This window comes from Canis aureus, chromosome 8 (assembly GCF_053574225.1).
Source record: "Canis aureus isolate CA01 chromosome 8, VMU_Caureus_v.1.0, whole genome shotgun sequence".
Lineage (NCBI taxonomy): Eukaryota > Metazoa > Chordata > Mammalia > Carnivora > Canidae > Canis > Canis aureus.
Window position 1 is genome coordinate 45013213 of NC_135618.1, and position 5996 is coordinate 45019208.

Below are 5996 nucleotides of genomic sequence, written 5' to 3' on the forward strand. Positions count from 1 at the left end.
TCATGAGATCCACACAGAGGAGGCAGAGACATAGGCAGAGGGAGAAGCAGGCTCCCTGTGGGACTCGATCCCAGGACTCCAAGATCATGTCCTTGCCCGAAGGCAGGCACCAAACTGCTGAGCCATCCATGGATCCCCTCAACAACTATTAATTGAGTGTAAAGATCACAATCACATCAACAGCTGTTTCTCTTCTCAACTTTTTTTGAGCTTTTGTGTTGTTTATCATCTTAGCTATTGCTCTTTCATCTCCTGGATGAATTTAAATAGATCAAGGATGGGAGGGACCCCAGGAAAAAACCCTTTCAGTATCTGGGACATATTCCTTCTTCGCTCCTTCATTCAACACATGTATGTCAAGCACTTAGTACATGCTAAGTAGAGTTTTGAAAGCCAATGAGTCTAGGTTGTAATGGTCTGGGTTTGGGCAATTTTCTGTGTCTTTTCTCAGCTTTTTTTTCTATTTGCTGACTTCAGAAAATCATCAGTATTCCTGAGTCACTCTGTGATGTGTCTTCTTTTTGGGCCACAAGAAAGAGGAAAATCACCAGCAAAGTTCTTCATGCAGCAATAATATCCACTTGAAATGGCATCTTCTGGAAATTGCCTTGGTTTTATGGAGAAGCTTTCATCCTTCAGCTGGGGAGATGCCACTGATCAAAGCTTCAAAGCCACACAGGAGACGCTGGCATGCTTTCTCTTCTTTTAATCAGCAGATCCTTTCTTTGGTTCCTATCTGACATGGCTCGGTCACTCCCGGTCAGCATGGGCTTGCCTTCCACTTCCTGTAGAAATATCTCTTGATACCTTCATTGCTACTGGCTCTACAGCTCAGGCTCTGTGATCAAATTGCAGTGGCCAATTTATTGGAACACACGTACCCATGGGGGTCTTCTTTGGCCATAAACTCAAGGAAGGCAAGATGGTGCTTGGGAATTGCCAAGTGAACTGGATTCACGACAAGACATGAAGTGATTATATCTAAATTCTTTGTGTGTCTACATTGCAATCACCTTTACCTCTTTCATCACCTCCAGGGACTAAACAAGGAACCTGGGGCTCATTCTCAGAGATTTTCTTTATCATCATCATCATCACCTCCACCATCACTACTTGCCATGGGCTGAGCACTGCATGTACATTATGACCTTGAACACATTCAGTTCTCAATATTGCCTTAGGAAATGGACTGTTTTTGAGGCTATTAGCTTAATTTAGCCAATTTAATTTTTGATCTATCTTTGTATTATGTAATACATTCAGAGCAAGGTCATTTCCTCTGATTTCTATTTTAATTATATTACCCTTATTTTCGTCAGGATCAATTCTTTGCATAAATATTGGTGAAAAATGTTCTAGCGTCATTGTGTTGCTGCCACTTTTGATCTTGTGAATATTTAATGCCATCATTCTTATCTGGTAAATATTCAACAATTTTGATGTGTGGGAAAATTTTCTGTATTTTTATTTTATTTTTTAAAAAGATTTTATTTATTGATTCATAAGAGACAGAGAGACATAGGCAGAGACACAGGCAGAGGGAGAAGCAGGCTCCCTATGGGGAGCCTGATGTGGGACTCAATCCCAGAATGCCCTGAGCAGAAGCCAGATGCTCAACCACTGAGCCACCCAGGCGTACCATTTATCTGTATTTTTAAATATAGATCTTCAATTAGAATTTTCCCCAAATGATCAATTTATGTTGATATGGCATTTTCTTTTATGAATTTTATTAAATCAGTTTATATCACCATTTTTCTATACAATTATTTTTTTCCCTAAAATTCTTTTTCCTTCTCTCTTTTCCTTCTTCCCTACCCTCTTCCTCCCTGACTTCCTCCCACTGGTTTGGATTGGAGCCAGTGGGTATGCACATGGTGAGGAGGCAACTCCTGTAAGGACCATAGCCTGGGTGGGATGAGAGAGGCATCTATATAGTAATGGTGGGAGATTGGCTATGTACAGGGAGTTTGAGCAAATACGTAAATGTATTTATGTATAATATGAGCATAGTTTCCTCTCTGTAGGATAAGGGCTTACAAATACAGAAAAGGAGAAAACCAGTATGAATATATACATATTTATATATTATAATTATATATTATATATTATGTTTTATAATATATTTATAAAGAAAAAATATATATCCTAGTTCTGCCTGGGAAAATAACACTCCAATCACAATAAGCACAGGAGGAAATATCTGACAAACCCAAATAGAGAGAAAGTTTACAAAATAATTGGTTTATAATCCTCAAAAGTATCAAGGTCATAGAGTCAAAGAAAGACTTTGGAATTGTTCTAGATTGAAAGAGACATTGTACCAAAAAGGTAGCACATGATTTTGGAGTTGATCCTTTTCAAGTAAAGGACATGCAATCAGAGAAAGACAATTATAGGATTTCACTCACATATGGAATTTAAAAAACAAAACAGAAGATCATAGGGGAAGAAATCAGAGATGGAGACAAACCATATGAGACTCTTAACTCTAGGAAACAATATATGCAACTGATGAATCACCAAACTCTACCTCTGAAACTAATAATACACTATATGTTAATTAATTGAATTAAAACAAATAAAATTTAAAAAAATAAATAAAAGAAATAAGAAAAGAAATGATTAGGACAATTGGCAAAACTAGAATGGCATCCGTTGAGTAGATGGCAAAAATGCATCAGTATTAATTCCTGATTTTGACAGCTGTAATATAATTATTTAAGAGAATATCTTTGCCTTGTAATATATTAAAATATTTGGGATTTGTGAAACATTACGTCTGCAAAGCATTTACAAATGTTTCAGAAAAGTCTTATCAGACTACTCCTACAATGTTTCTCTATGTTTTAAATTATTTTGAAATACAAAGTCCGAAATTCATTATTTTAATTGTTAAACTATTTTATATAAACCAAGAAATGTGCAGACAATAATTTCGCAGACAGACAGAAAAAGGAACCAAATAAGAAGCAGGGTAAAGTGAAATACATATTGAGGAACACAAACATTATGACCAAATTTTCTGGGTTCTATTCCACCATCTGCCTTTATTAGCTGTATGATCTATCTGGGCAAGTTTCCGAAAATCCCTCTGCCTCAGTTTCATAGGTGTAAAATGAGAGAATGCTACTATCAATCTTCCAGTCTTATTTGAGAATTGAGTAAAATAAATCACACACAGTGTCTGTCATATTGGCTGATCATAGACAGCGCTGATTAGTGCTCGCCATTTAAAAAACATCATTACAAATCTTTTTTTTTAACCAAATCAAATTTTCCCAGGCAAAATTCTGCATGTCTACACTTTGTCAGGAATATTTGAGTCTGTCAACAATTCTCCCTCAACAACAGATTTTACCAGGCAGCACAATTTTAACTGTGACTAGTTGTACCTTCTTTTAACCCTCCTACCAAGTCTATTTTTTTTCCCTCGGGTCATCTGTCCTTTGCAGATTGCAGTGTTATTAAAAAGCTGTGATTCTTCAGTTTTTCTGCTATCACATATTTTGCCATGTGAAGATTTAACACTTGTCAGTTTTAGTTTGTGTCGTACGATTCTCTGAGTCCAACGTATTATGAGTGGTGTTTTATCCATCTCTTGTATTGGAAAAACACTCATCTAAAAACTGGGTGTGTAGACATAGATGCACACAAGAGTCAGGATGGCAGGCATGAAGCTTGTCCCATGTCCTATCATTCATCTGGGATGTAGAGGACTGACCAAGTGAGCTTTAAGATTCTTGTAATCCGAGATCTCAGGATGCCTATGGGAAATTTTGCACATACATTGGAAGGCTTCAGCGAGAAGCCTAGAAAGAGCTTCTAGATGATGATGATGATTCACGATGATTACCCTAGAAAGAGCCCTGGTTTTTGAATCCAATAGTCTTGATCGTAGATCCCAGGCCAACCGCACCTAAGCAACATGACATTGGGTGAGACCCTTGGCCTTCAAAGCACTAATCCCCTGAGCTGTAAATTGGGGAGAATGCTGTTTACCTATAGAATTTTGAGGATTGAGGGAGATAATATATGGAATGCATTATTCCTAGTGCTTGATAGACAATAGATGTTCAACGGTGGAACAAGAAAAAAGTCCTTCAACCATCACAGTGATGGGATGGCGTGACCAGATGTCGGTGACTACAAGACCTAGCCCTGCACTGTCCAAAAGAAGTTCCTGTGATGATGGAATGTTCTATATCAATATTGCCCAATATTGTTCCCATCAGACACATGAGACAATTATTGAGCATTTGAAATATGGCTAGGATGAATGGGGAACTGAATTTTTAGTATAATATAAACTGATTTAAATGTATATAGCCACAAATGAATTGGCTACAACATTGAACCACAGAATCATAGATGTATACACTTTCCAACTTCCCTCCAACACACTTACATCAATACCCCCAAATTGACTCATGTCGACCCACATAGACCCTGATGGAAGGGACCAAAAGTGCCACAATTTCAGGATTCCAACTATTTCATGAAATACCTACCATTCCACTTCTCTGTTTTCCATACACAGCAATATTTTGTGATGTGCTACAAGGCCCACTACAAGGTTCCAGAGAATGGCAGAAATAAACTCCAGAGTAGCCAACTGTTTCTGGGGGCTCCTGGGTGGTTCAGTCAGTAAAGTGTCTGACTTTGGCTCAGGTCATATCTCGGGGTCCTGGGATAGAGTTCCACATTGGGGTCCCTGCTGAGTAGGGAGCCTGCTTCTCCATCTCCTCTGTACCACACCCCTTTACACTCCCTCTCTCAGAAATAAATTAAATCTTAAAACAAACAAACAAAAAATCCAGAGTGGATACTTTCCAGGATATTGTGGTAAAAGTCACACTTGCTCAGCTCTTTGCTTGAGATCTGTGTCTTTCTATGGCCTCAGACAGGTAGGTCCCTTCTCCATTCCTGGTCTCAAGTGCCACACATTGACTGATTGATTGGTTCAGTCATTCATTCACCAAACATTCACTAGGAGGATATTATGTTTCAGGCATGGCATCAGGCATTGGAGAGAAATCAGAAAACACAAAAAGAGCTCTGTTATCATAAAACTTACAGTCTACTGGGGACTTGGCTTTAACAAATGCCTCTGATGCCCATAAGATTCCATGCATAACTCAAGTCTTAAATATTAAGGGCAGTGAATCATCTAAAAACTTAGTGGCTTAAAATCATCGTTTGTTCTTTCATGGCTTCTGTAGATCAGGAATTAGAGAACAGCTTGGGTTGGCAATCTGGCTCAGTAGGGGGTAGCAGGGGGTGGCGGGGGGCGGTGAAAGTCTCTCATGAAACTGTGGTTAGGTTGTAACTGAGGTGATGGTCAATTTTCCTTGGCCGTTGGTGCCAGAAGGACTCAAAGACATGGAGGCCAACGTAGCTTGGCCATCTCTCTCTGGCTCTGAGACTCTTCTACCTGGCAGCCACAGGGTCCATGGGCTCCTTGCTTGGCTTAGGCATCAAGGGCAGGAATGGAGAGAAGGGGAGAGAGCACCAATTGGATGCTTTTTTGTCTTTTATGACCTGGCCTTGGAAGTCATGCAGTATCACGTCTACTTTGTTGTATTGGTCAAGGTGGTTACAACGATCCACCCGCCATCCAATTTGAAGGAAAGGGGATAAAAAAAAAAAATGAAGGAAAGGGGATATAGATCCCAGTACTTGAAGGAGGATCGTCAATGTCACATGAGGAGGAGAACACGTGGGGCTAGATATACACTGGTGTGGTCATCTTTACCAAAAATAGTCTCCCATGGCTCCTGATTTTAGCCTCAGCTATAACAGACAGCTCTGTGTGACCTCAGAGTCACCTTGTGATGAAGATATCCCACCACTAGTATACACCACGGGGTTTTCTGCTCTCTATCCCGGAACCTTCTCCAATGCTACAGGAAACCATTTGGCCCATGTGCAAGCAAAGCTTGGAAATGTGGGCAGTTAACACTCCTTCAGGGCACCTTCAACCCTTAGGGAATGGG